At 38.8% G+C, this 14,468-nt stretch overlaps 1 protein-coding gene and 1 long non-coding RNA gene across 3 annotated transcripts in view; one reads left to right on the top strand and one right to left on the bottom strand.

Annotated features, from left to right (window-relative positions):
• The window catches only part of hydin (HYDIN axonemal central pair apparatus protein), a 291,354-nt gene that overhangs the window by 197,930 nt on the left and 78,956 nt on the right, over positions 1–14,468 (top strand).
• The window catches only part of LOC117516318, a 15,757-nt gene continuing 13,786 nt past the window's right edge, over positions 12,498–14,468 (bottom strand). The window contains exon 3 of one of the 2 annotated variants that reach the window (XR_004562363.1): positions 12,498–12,567. This is a non-coding gene — a long non-coding RNA (uncharacterized LOC117516318). Of the gene's footprint in view, positions 12,574–14,468 lie in introns of both variants that reach the window. The other variant, XR_004562362.1, reaches the window with a different exon arrangement.

The raw sequence follows: 14,468 nt of genomic DNA, 5'->3' as shown, positions 1-14,468 counted from the left end.
TACACATTATTCACTTTGTGTGTTTTTAGGAACCCGCTAGCTTAGCGCAGCTACTAGCTCTTAGCCGGTTTAGCATGGCGGCTTCTCCTGTCTCTCCTGCACTTTTCTGCTCTGGGTGTGAAATGTTTAGTTATTCCTCGGCCTCCTTTAGCAGTAATGGTACTTGTAATAAGTGTAGCGTTTCGTAGCTTTGGAGGCCAGGCTGGGCGAATTGGAGACTCGGCTCCGCACCGTGGAAAATTCTACAGCTAGCCAGGGCCCTGTAGTCGGTGCGGACCAAGGTAGCTTAGCCGCCGTTAGTTCCCTTCCAGCAGATCCCGAGCAGCCGGGATAGCAGGCCGACTGGGTGACTGTGAGGACGAAGCGTAGCCCTAAATAGAAGCCCCGTGTACACCGCCAACCCGTTCACATTTCTAACCATTTTTCCCCACTCGGCGACACACCCGCCGAGGATCAAACTCTGGTTATTGGTGACTCTGTTTTGAGAAATGTGAAGTTAGCGACACCAGCAACCATAGTCAATTGTCTATCGGGGGCCAGAGCAGGTGACATTGAAGGAAATTTGAAACTGCTGGCTAAGGGTAAGCGTAAATTTGGTAAGATTGTAATTCACGTCGGCAGTAATGACACCCGGTTACGCCAGTCAGAGGTCACTAAAATTCAATTGAATCGGTGTGTAACTTTGCAAAAACAATGTCGGACTCTGTAGTTTTCTCTGGGTCCCTCCCCAATCGGACCGGGAGTGACATGTTTAGCCGCATGTTCTCCTTGAATTGCTGGCTGTCTGAGTGGTGTCCAAAAAATGAGGTGGGCTTCATAGATAATTGGCAAAGCTTCTGGGGAAAACCTGGTCTTGTTAGGAGAGACAGCATCCATCCCACTTTGGATGGAGCAGCTCTCATTTCTAGAAATCTGGCCAATTTTCTTAAATCCTCCAAACCGTGACTATCCAGGGTTGGGACCAGGAAGCAGAGTTGTAGTCTTACACACCTCTCTGCAGCTTCTCTCCCCCTGCCATCCCCTCATTACCCCATCCCCGTAGAGACGGTGCCTGCTCCCAGACTACCAATAACCAGCAAAAATCTATTTAAGCATAAAAATTCAAAAAGAAAAAATAATATAGCACCTTCAACTGCACCACAGACTAAAACAGTTAAATGTGGTCTATTAAACATTAGGTCTCTCTCTTCTAAGTCCCTGTTAGTAAATGATATAATAATTGATCAACATATTGATTTATTCTGCCTTACAGAAACCTGGTTACAGCAGGATGAATATGTTAGTTTAAATGAGTCAACACCTCCGAGTCACACTAACTGCCAGAACGCTCGTAGCACGGGCCGAGGCGGAGGATTAGCAGCAGTCTTCCATTCCAGCTTATTAATTAATCCAAAACCCAGACAGAGCTTTAATTCATTTGAAAGCTTGACTCTTAGTCTTGTCCATCCAAATTGGAAGTCCCAAAAACCAGTTTTATTTGTTATTATCTGTCGTCCACCTGGTCGTTACTGTGAGTTTCTCTGTGAATTTTCAGACCTTTTGTCTGACTTAGTGCTTAGCTCAGATAAGATAATTATAGTGGGCGATTTTAACATCCACACAGATGCTGAGAATGACAGCATCAACACTGCATTTAATCTATTATTAGACTCAATTGGCTTTGCTCAAAATGTAAATGAGTCCACCCACTACTTTAATCATATCTTAGATCTTGTTCTGACTTATGGTATGGAAATTGAAGACTTAACAGTATTCCCTGAAAACTCCCTTCTGTCTGATCATTTCTTAATAACATTTACATTTACTCTGATGGACTACCCAGCAGTGGGGAATAAGTTTCATTACACTAGAAGTCTTTCAGAAAGCACTGTAACTAGGTTTAAGGATATGATTCCTTCTTTATGTTCTCTAATGCCATATACCAACACAGTGCAGAGTAGCTACCTAAACTCTGTGAGTGAGATAGAGTATCTCGTCAATAGTTTTACATCCTCATTGAAGACAACTTTGGATGCTGTAGCTCCTCTGAAAAAGAGAGCCTTAAATCAAAAGTGCCTGACTCCGTGGTATAACTCACAAACTCACAGCTTAAAGCAGATAACCCGTAAGTTGGAGAGGAAATGGCGTCTCACTAATTTAGAAGATCTTCACTTAGCCTGGAAAAAGAGTCTGTTGCTCTATAAAAAAGCCCTCCGTAAAGCTAGGACATCTTACTACTCATCACTAATTGAAGAAAATAAGAACAACCCCAGGTTTCTTTTCAGCACTGTAGCCAGGCTGACAAAGAGTCAGAGCTCTATTCAGCTGAGTATTCCTTTAACTTTAACTAGTAATGACTTCATGACTTTCTTTGCTAATAAAATTTTAACTATTAGAGAAAAAATTACTCATAACCATCCCAAAGACATATCGTTATCTTTGGCTGCTTTCAGTGATGCCGGTATTTGGTTAGACTCTTTCTCTCCAATTGTTCTGAGTTATTTTATTAGTTACTTCCTCCAAACCATCAACATGTCTATTAGACCCAATTCCTACCAGGCTGCTCAAGGAAGCCCTACCATTAATTAATGCTTCGATCTTAAATATGATCAGTCTGTCTTTATTAGTTGGCTATGTACCACAGGCTTTTAAGGTGGCAGTAATTAAACCATTACTTAAAAAGCCATCACTTGACCCAGCTATCTTAGCTAATTATAGGCCGATCTCCAACCTTCCTTTTCTCTCAAAAATTCTTGAAAGGGTAGTTGTAAAACAGCTAACTGATCATCTACAGAGGAATGGTCTATTTGAAGAGTTTCAGTCAGGTTTTAGAATTCATCATAGTACAGAAACAGCATTAGTGAAGGTTACAAATGATCTTCTTATGGCTTCAGACAGTGGACTCATCTCTGTGCTTGTTCTGTTAGACCTCAGTGCTGCTTTTGATACTGTTGACCATAAAATTTTATTACAGAGATTAGAACATGCCATAGGTATTAAAGGCACTGCGCTGCAGTGGTTTGAATCATATTTATCTAATAGATTACAATTTGTTCATGTAAATGGGGAATCTTCTTCACAAACTAAGGTTAATTATGGAGTTCCACAAGGCTCTGTGCTAGGACCAATTTTATTCACTTTATACATGTTTCCCTTAGGCAGTATTATTAGACAGCATTGCTTAAATTTTCATTGTTACGCAGATGATACCCAGCTTTATCTATCCATGAAGCCAGAGGACACACACCAATTAGCTAAACTGCAGGATTGTCTTACAGACATAAAGACATGGATGACCTCTAATTTTAAACTCAGATAAAACTGAAGTTATTGTACTTGGCCCCACAAATCTTAGAAACATGATGTCTAACCAGATCCTTACTCTGGATGGCATTACCCTGACCTCTAGTAATACTGTGAGAAATCTTGGAGTCATTTTTTATCAGGATATGTCATTCAATGCGCATATTAAACAAATATGTAGGACTGCTTTTTTGCATTTGCGCAATATCTCTAAAATTAGAAAGGTCTTGTCTCAGAGTGATGCTGAAAAACTAATTCATGCATTTATTTCCTCTAGGCTGGACTATTGTAATTCATTATTATCAGGTTGTCCTAAAAGTTCCCTGAAAAGCCTTCAGTTAATTCAAAATGCTGCAGCTAGAGTACTAATGGGGACTAGAAGAAGAGAGCATATCTCACCCATATTGGCCTCTCTTCATTGGCTTCCTGTTAATTCTAGAATAGAATTTAAAATTCTTCTTCTTACTTATAAGGTTTTGAATAATCAGGTCCCATCTTATCTTAGGGACCTCATAGTACCATATCACACCAATAGAGCACTTCGCTCTCAGACTGCAGGCTTACTTGTAGTTCCTAGGGTTTGTAAGAGTAGAATGGGAGGCAGAGCCTTCAGCTTTCAGGCTCCTCTCCTGTGGAACCAGCTCCCAATTCAGATCAGGGAGACAGACACCCTCTCTACTTTTAAGATTAGGCTTAAAACTTTCCTTTTTGCTAAAGCTTATAGTTAGGGCTGGATCAGGTGACCCTGAACCATCCCTTAGTTATGCTGCTATAGACTTAGACTGCTGGGGGGTTCCCATGATGCACTGAGTGTTTCTTTCTCTTTTTGCTCTGTATGCACCACTCTGCATTTAATCATTAGTGATTGATCTCTGCTCCCCTCCACAGCATGTCTTTTTCCTGGTTCTCTCCCTCAGCCCCAACCAGTCCCAGCAGAAGACTGCCCCTCCCTGAGCCTGGTTCTGCTGGAGGTTTCTTCCTGTTAAAAGGGAGTTTTTCCTTCCCACTGTCGCCAAGTGCTTGCTCACAGGGGGTCATTTTGACCGTTGGGGTTTTTACGTAATTATTGTATGGCCTTGAATTACAATATAAAGCGCCTTGGAGCAACTGTTTGTTGTGATTTGACGCTATATAAATAAAATTGATTTTGATTTGATTCAAAACACTAAATGCAGATGACATCCGTCAGACATACTCCATATATACTCAATTCATACACAATACATACTCACTCTATGTGCTGTATATCTGCCGTTAACCGCTGATATCTGCAACTGACAGGGATTTGCGGCTTGACAGCGGACCGGGACAGTGTGTAAAACAGATATATATCGTGCCCATCATGTCCACATCACAAACTAAAATATGTTACAGCGAATGCATACAAATTGGCCACGAATAAAGCGTTTTTATAACGTCTTCTTTGCAGCTTATTTGCGGACAATCTGTGAATGCATAACAAACACGTCACGTAAACCCAAAGTACTATATGTGGCAGAAAGCGACATACCTGCCAGTCAGTGCCGGTCCGGCTGTGTAGATCCACAAAGACGTAGCTGCTGCAATCCAGGACTTTTATTTAACACCAACAAAAGGAAGAGTTGCTGTTTAGCCACAACTCACTCAAAAAAAAAAAAAAAAAAAAACCACAGTCTCACACCCCGAGCGGCTTCCCCCCTCCCGCTCCCCAAACTCATGAACAGTTAACCCTCGCACGACAACACTCTGTGATCAACTTGTCCAAGTCCAGCACTTGCTCCAGAGCCTGTATTGTTGGTGTGAATAGTGATGCCGACGGCCCGAGTGAGCTTATTTTATGACCGCAATGTGCATGCGCAACACGTGCATGATGCATTCATAATACACCCGTAATACTGCCGTGATAATCTCAATGTGTCGGATCAGTTTCCTCACTACATGCGTTATATAACCGTGATTGTTCATCATATATTCGCTATATATTATTAATATATCCGTAATTCATACTGGGACATTTGTCATTTTTGGCCATTTTTGATGCGGACGACAACGAACGCCCACAATTTGGATACTCACTTCATGCGCAATTAATCCTCTCCCCAGTGGGACAGGGCCCTAAGATCCAGATAAGCCTGCAATTGGTCATAAACACCTTTCTCTAAGACTTTAGACACAAATGGCAATTTAGAGATTGGTCTATAGTTGGACAACACATTTGGGTCAAGATTGCTCTTTTTGATGAGCGGCTGGACTACAGCCTGTTTTAGAGCTGACAGAAAACAGCCACTTGATAGAGAAGCGTTCACAAGTTCAGCAATGTATGGACCAGTACACTGAAAAACATCTTTAAACAAATGACCTGGAACAATGTCCAAAGTGCACGAAGAAGACTTAAGATGATTAACAATTTTAGTCAGCTCACCAGTAGATACAGGATTAAAACAATCAAAAACAGCATGACACATGGATGGATCTGCTGACTCCACCTCAGATACAGGAGATGATCTAAGATCAGAGATTTTACCTCTGAAATAAGATAGAAAATCTACACAAAGGCTGGCCAAGGGCACAGCAGTATTGCTCGCACGAGGATTAATGAGCGAATTCAGAGTGTTAAAAAGCACCTGAGGTTTATGACAGTTTGAGGACACAAGATCTGACATGAATCTAGTTTTAGCAGCTTTAGCTGCTCTCTGATACTCGGACAGTCTGTCCCTCAGTATTTGCAAGGAAACGTGAAGATTATTTTTCCATTGTCGCTCAACACGCCTACAAGAGCGCCTGAGTTCACGAGTGCGCTCGTTTAAAAAAGGCTGTGCCGTGGGCTTTAAGTGCTTCAGCCATAAAGGAGCCACAGAGTCCAAAGCCTTTGTGCACGAACCATTAAAATAAGAAAGGAGTTCATCAGGAGTTACGTTATCTGAGCCGTTTGTATACGTTTCATGAAAACAGGGCGGCTGAGTCAGTATTGAATGTGCGCACCCAGCACGCCATGGCGAACGGACTGACCACGCTCTGAGACAATGTTACAGAGAATAAAACAGCAAAGTGATCAGAGAAGTGGGTTTCACAAATCTCAATTACATTAGGATTAAGACCGAAAGAGAGCACAATGTCCAAAATATGCCCCTTCTCGTGCGTACAGCTTGACACAGACTGAGTCAAATTAAAAGAGTCAATCAAATCCAAGAAGTCCTGAATGAAGTCATGAAGTCTTTATTTGGCTTTGGAGGGCGATACACCAGTGCGCACAGGACTGGAATATCAGAGCTTATCACAAAAGTCTGCAGTTCAAAGCTGGAGAACAGAACTGCCGGTACCTGCCGACAGGTGTAGCTTTCTTTATATACAGTAGTGAGCCCACCGCCTCTGAAGTCGTCCGAGGCGTATTAAAGTAAAGGCATGCAGGGGGTAAAAGCTCGGAGAAAGGTGAAGACTCACCAACTTGGAGCAGCATTATATCCAGTTTGCATGATGTAAAGAAGTCTTTCAATAAAAACGTTTTGTTAGCTAGCGATCTAGCATTCAACAGGCCAAGGCGTAATGACACACTTTCACAGACCCGCGAGGAGTAGCGAAACAGCGGCCGGAAGGCGCCAAAATCCACCCCACGGCACTTCGCCCGGTGTTTGAGCTGAGGTGCTGCAAGCGGCAGATGACGCAGGCCGGTGTCCAATCGCGCAGGGAACACGGGCTGGATCCATCGTAATCCATGGATTATGTAATCCATACATAGTAAAAGTCACCATTTTTTTTTTCACCCCTGATTTGGGAGGTCCTGCGACCTATTTCCCCCCAAAAATAACCCGTTCATTATTCATAGTAATAATATTAACTATTTATACAGTGCAGTAGGCTGGTGTCCTGTCCAGAGTGTATCCCAGCTCACACCCTGGGACTGCTGAGATAGGCTCCAGCCCCCTGTTATCCAGTAAGCGGGTATAGAAAATGAATGAATGAACTATTTATTTCGGACTTCCCAGGAATCAATGCACTAAAGAAGAAGAGCCTGGAATGAATGAATGAATTTATTCAGACCGACACAAACATTGAACGTCGGATCTGTCATCAAAACATCACTTCACATTCACCATATTTTTCCAATACAAAACAATACAGAAAAAAAGAATATCAACAAAAAAAATGCATGTCTGAATAGGAGTGGAAAGAAGTGAATCACTTTTCTAACCCCACCCCTCTTTGCAAATCTGTTCTTGACAGAAACATCTTTCAGCTTCCTTCAAAAGCTGCTTCAAAGTTTCAGCTGTGAACACTCAACCTTTAAATCTGTTCGCTAACATACTTGGAAAAATATTTTCTTTTCTTTTTTTTTAAACTGATGAATTGTTTGGCATTGTTTAAGTTCTTGATTCAATTTATTCCATGTTTTTACTCCACTCACAGAAACACAAAATCTTTTTAATGGTGTACGAATTTTTGAATTTAAAAATAATACAAACCTCTTGGATTATATTGACTTTCCCTTTGGATAAACAGACTGAATATTTACAGGTAATTGTTTATTTTTAGCTTTAAACAATTTCTGAAGAGTTTGAAACACTATTAAATCCTGCATTTTTAATATTTTTGTTTCAGTGAATAATGGATTTGTGTGGTCTCTGTATCCAGCATCACTGATTATTCTTATTGCCCTTTTTTTGCTAACTGATTAGTGGTTTTAGAGCAGTTTTGTAATTATTGCCCCAAACCTCAGCACAGTAATTAAAATATGGTAATATTAGTGAACAGTATAAGGTTTTCAGTGATTTTTTTTTATCTAGCATATATCTTGCTTTATATAAAACTGCCAGACTTTTTGAGACTTTATTTTGTATATGTTTTATATGACTCTTCCAATTTAGTTTCTTATCAATTATGACTCCAAGAAATTTATTTTCTTTTACTCTTTCAATTTCAACACCTTGTATTTTATGTTTGACCTCTTAGGTCTCTTTACAATTTCCAAAACACACGATTTTTGTTTTGTTCAGATTTAATGATAATTTATTTTCTGTAAACCACTGTCCTAACTTACCAAATTCTATCTCAGTGTGGCTGATTAACTCTCTTAAATTATGATTAGCACTAAACAAATTTGTGTTATCAGCAAATAAGACTGATTTGAAAACATGAGATACATTACACAGGTCATTGATTTATAAAATAAATAACTTAGGGCCCAATACTGCCCCCTGTGCGATACCGCACACCATGTCCACACACAAAGAACAGAAATCATCCAGCTTCACAAACTGTTTCCTATTTCCTAAGTAGTTCCTTATCCATTGTAATGCCACCCCCCTTATCCCATACCTCTCTAACTTACCCGATAATATATCATGATTTATGGTGTCAAATGCTTTTTTTTGTATCCAAAATCAGCCCTGCAATTATTTTCTTTTCATCAATGCAATGTGTTATTTCTTCAGTAGAATCCATTAAAGCAAGTGCTGTGGATCTATTTTGCCTGAAACCATATTGACTATCATGTAATAATTTATGGTTATCAATAAATTTATCCAGTCTGTTGCAATCTGTTTTTCTAAAATTTTTGAAAATTGTGGTAATAAAGATACTGGTCTATAGTTGGTGAAATGATGCTTATCGCCAGATTTAAACGGCGGTATGACCTTGGCAATCTTCATACTGTTTGGAACCGTACCTGTGAATAATGATAAATCGAAAATGTGAACTAACAGTTTTAAAATTAAATTAATTACATTTTTAATCAGGGTCATATCCAAATCATTGTAGTTTGTTGACGTTTTATTTTTAAATTTTCTGACAACACCTATAATTTCAAATTCATCCACTGGTTGTAGAACCAGAGTGAGGATTTCTTTCTATTAGCTGTCCTAGCTGCCTTTCTCCCTTCTTCAGTTCAGGGATTTTTGCAGCCAAATCAGAACCAACATAAAAAAAAAAAAAAAAATCTATTAAAGCTATTGACTGCCTCCTCCATATTAATTTCCATTAGTTATCAAGATTACCTTTGCTCTTAATAATAGTGTTCAAAATATTCCACATTCCCTTTGTGTTTCCCTTGTTCTTATCTATTAATTTCATATAATATTCTCTCTTGCTGTTTCTCATTATAGTAGTTAATTTATTTTTATATTGTTTGTATCTTATTTCTGCCTCTTCAGTTCTTTTCCTGATAAATTTTTGATATAATATATTTTCTATTTTTACATGCTTTTACAATTCCTAACGTAATCCATGGGTTCTCCAGTTTTTAGTCCACCCAGTGATTTGTTTTAAAGGACAGTTTTTGTCGTACAAACAAATAAATGTTACTAAAAATATTCATATGCCTGATCTGTATCCCTTGTTTCATATGCTGCATTCCAGTCTTGCCTCATTAAAACTTTTTTAGTGCATTCATGTTTTTTGTAGATCGCTCACGCTTGTAAAATTCCTTTTTGTCCAAATTACTGTTTTTGGTAATTTGCTTTGTTATAGTGAATACTGGTAGATGATCGCTGATGTCATCTAATAGAAGCCCACTCACTGTACCACTGCTCAGATCGGTGGTAAAAATATTGTCAATAAGAGTAGCACTATTGATGGTGATTCTTGATGGTTTAGTTATTTTGGGTATTACGTTCACACTGTACATCGTATTTATGAATTCTTCTGTTGCAGTGTGGTTATTTTGGTTGAGCACATCAATATTTACATCTCCACATACATAGATTCAATGATTTTTTTTCTCTTTGTAAATTTTTCCTCTATCCATTCTTTAAATAACTCCACACTGTAACCAGGTGCTCTATATATACAGCTAACAGTGATATTTTTAGCACCTTCCAAATCAAATTCAGTTGTTATACATTCCAGCAAATTGTCAACTGTTAATTGTCATATTGTCTATTACCCTGTATTTGAGATTTTTGTCCACAAACAAAGCCACTCCTCCCCCTCCTTTGTCTTTCTTATTCATGTAGTTCAGTTCATATCCTGTCAGTTCAAAATTTGCTCCTTTGTTTTCTGTTATCCATGTTTCCGATATTGCTATAATGTTGAACCGATGAGTGAATTGCTTTAAGTAATCCTTGAGCCATTCAAAGTTAGCATGTAGACTTCTGCTGTTCAAATGAATTATTGAGAGTTCACCATTTGTTTGTATATTCTTATTGAAATGGTCTTCAGTGTAATAGAGACAACTGCTTCCATTTGAGGAAAAAAGTTATTATCTGGGTCTATATTGTATTCCACATCCAGTGTGCTTAGAGCAGTGTAATCAGAGGAAAATGACTTTATATTGTCATAATTATTGATCCTTTGAATTAAGCTGTCAAAGTTGTCAATTGATGAATTCTTGTTCATGTGTTTGTTACCTATTGTCTTTACTCATTTGTACATTTCCAGCTCCTCCATGCTCTTGATTACAAGTATCTTTGCCTCCTCAGGTGCCCCATTTAATTTTATAAACACTTTACAGTTCAGTGTCCAAGTATTCTGTATCTTTTTCTGTTTCCTCAGGTAGTGAGCCATTTTTGCGATCTCTGTGTTTTGTTTGGTGAGGTGCTTGTTGATGTAAACATTTGATCCCTTTAATTTAGGACCTTGTTTGAGCAAAGCAATTTTGTGCTTCCTGCTCACAAATTTGCTCATAACAACTGGTTTGTCACCGTTGTTCTTCCTTGGAAGCGGGTGGCATGTGTGGATGGCATTTAAATCCAAAGCAATTCCCTTTGTGCGTAAAAACGCAGCCACCTGTTGCTCCGTTGAGCTGACGTCTTGCTCATATGGCTCTCCCCCGTTGGTGATAGTCACCGGAGATAATCACATCGTTTATTCTGGTGTACTGCTCCAGATCATTCACTCGCCTTTCCAAGAGTGCGATGTGCTTGTCCTTCTCTACGTGTCTGAGTTGCAACTCTTTCACCTCCTCAACCAACTTCAAAATCTCCATCTGTTGCTTCTTAACTGCAGAGATTTCTGCAGTTAAGTTGTCAATCGCTGCTTTCAGTTCATCTACTTCTTCTGCAGGTTACATTCTTTTTGGCCCCATTTTTGCCGTTTGCGGTAGTTGTGTTTGGTAAACAGCTTTTAGCACAATGATTTTGGAGAAAACTTCTGAACCGAACCGGATCTGTTACAACCAATGCCGATCCGCCGCGTCTGCTCCCAGCTAACAATGGAACGTTGCCTGAACGTTACATCAAAGTGGCAGTAACGTTGCATCAAACGTTGTAGGAACGTTGTGTGACAACATTGCTGCAACGTTGTTGCAATGTCCCCCAACACGAAGGAAAACTGTGAACACTGCATGAGTCTGTAAATTGCAAGTTTATTAGTTTAGAAGTATTATTACAATAGCAATACATTAAGCCATGGACAAGTTCTCAGTAACTTGATTAGTTCTCATCCGCCCTCCAGTATTATTACAATTACAATAGCATTAAGCCAGGGATCAGTTCTCATCCGTGATGTGTGACCCATGACTAAGGTTCAAAGATTTTGTTGTTATTTTCACTGTGCAATTGTATACACTAGAAAATGAAATGTCTTTTCTCAATCAGTGACTTCAGTGCAATAAAACTTCAATAGAATAATTAACCTTACATAAATAAATAAACACATAAAATAATACAGTCAAACAGGTGAAATACACTCCAATCTCTCAGGTACTAAGCCAGGTGACATCATCCAGTATTATTACAGTTACAATAGCATTAAGCCATGGATAAGTTCTCAGTATAAAATGAACTAGAAGGGTCAACGTTAAACAAAAACTGAAGATGTCTCCACCGCCCACCCTTTAAAGCAGCAACATCAGTCCCGGATCCAGACCGGTTTGGACCGATGTAGTTGCATCAGGCAGATTTTTTTTTATGCATTGTTCATCATTGGTAAAAAAAACAAAAACAAAAAAAAAACCCTCAAATAATCCTGAATAGTGCCGAACGTGTCCCCGTGGTGAACACAGCTTTTGATTTGTTCCCACAATGGTGGGTGGATCACAAAGGTGGATCAAAACAAACATAGCGTCAGTCCAGTCGAGTTGATGATCATGGCATCCAGGAAAAAAAGTTGTGCAAGGAAAATTGGGCACTTATTTCATGTCTCCCCCGCACCTTACAGAGGGGGAGGCATAAGTTCTCAGTATAAAATGAATCACTTCTCATCTGACCCATGACTAATTGTGGCATCATCACTCATGGCACTGCCGTCCATGGCATCATCATTCACTACACAATGGTCCATGGCATCGGCATCCACATCTTCGCCCATGGCATCGGCATCCACCCCAGCATCTGAGTCAGCATTAACACCAGTACCAATTCTTTCATCCTCCTTCTTTGCCTAAAAAACAAAGAAAACCATTCATGAAAATACTATACAATAACTTCTATAGTGCCAGTCTCCTCAGCACAGTGAAGTTCAAGGGCGCTCAACCAGTCCATGTATTAATATGCAGAATCCTTAATTCAATATCTCAATTTTTACAATTCATATTTTAATTTTTCAGAGGATACTATTCAATGGTTTCAATCCTATCTTTCGAACAGAAAGCAGCGTGTTGTTGTCGATGGTGCCACATCCTCGTATCTCCCTAGTTATGTTGGTCTTCCACAAGGCTCAATACTAGCCCCTCTATTCTTTCTGTATAGAAATGATCTCCCCGATGCGTGCGCTGAACTAAATATGCAAATGTATGCAGATGACACAGTAATCTTTACCCAGGGAAAGAGTGACAATATATCTGTAGACCTCACAAATGCACTATGTAAAATACACAAATGACTACATAAAAATTGTCTTCTGCTGAACACCAAAAAACTGTATGTATGATGTTCACCAAAAGACCAATTAAGCTAGCCAGATCCCATGTTTTCTTGGAAGGGGAAGAACTGTGCTTGTGAACCAATTCAAATATCCCTGAGTGATATTAGACCCAAATCTTACATTCAAAAAACATATCAAAAAGGTAAATCACACTGTAAAGTTCAATCCACCTAATTTTAAACAGATAAGACCGTTTATTACAATAGATGCGGCCAAATCTTACTTACACTTCATGTCACATATAGAGTATTGCATTACAACATGGTCCTTTGCAGGAACAACTGTACTGAAACCAGTAGCATAATTGTACAAAAAAGCCATAAAAATATTGGACCAAAAAAAACAAAACAAAAAAACGATTTCTCATCACCGTCCAATCTTAGAAAAATATAAGCTTTTAAGTTTTGAGAATTTCATGCTATTTAAAATGTGTTGTGCTGTGTACAGGTCCCTACACAATTTGGCCCCACTCCCTCTGAGGAACTATATTAACAGGAAAAGTAACAATGAAATTAACACCAGATCCTCCGCTAGGTGTGATTGCGAGATCAAATTTTGAAAAACTGTCTTTGCTCAAAATGTACTCTCTATTAGGGGCAATAGCACATGGAATACTCTGCCAACGACAATCAGGTTCAGCCCCACATTTGCTTTATTCAAGACACAGCTTAAAACATGGCTGAAAGATAACCAAACCTGTAATCATTATGAGTTAAAGACATGCGAAAGCAATATAGTTTCATATACACGCACACAACACATAGGTAAGCTTATGCACACCAGCACTTTAAAAAGATACTGCAGCTGTATCGAGCACTTTACTATCGCGACAAAGCACTTTAATTCAGCATCTTATAATAAAACTGACTGTACCTTTACACACCTACAACTGAATTCTACCTCAATACTTTCCTGCAATTTATATTGAGACAACAACATTTTAACCTCCATCTTGACCGGAACAGATAACTCCTCCTTTATATGGCTCTGGGTTATATTAAAATATGACAGTGTATTATATTGTAAAATTATCAATGTTTTTATGCTTGTTAAATGCTCTGTGTTTTATATTTTATGTCTGGAGACTACGGATGGAAATTAGTATTATGCTAAAACTGGCATATTTACGTTAAAGTGTGTGCCCTATATATACACATACATATATACACATATACACATACATATATACACATATACACATACACACATACATACATATATACACATACACACATACACATATACACATACACACATACATACATATATACACATACACACATACATATATACACATACACACATACATATATACACATACACACATACATATATACACATACACACATATATACACATATATACACACACACACATATATACACATACACATACATACACACACATATATA

This window comes from Thalassophryne amazonica, chromosome 8 (genome assembly GCF_902500255.1).
Source record: "Thalassophryne amazonica chromosome 8, fThaAma1.1, whole genome shotgun sequence".
NCBI lineage: Eukaryota > Metazoa > Chordata > Actinopteri > Batrachoidiformes > Batrachoididae > Thalassophryne > Thalassophryne amazonica.
This window is presented reverse-complemented; position numbering and strand designations above follow the sequence as displayed.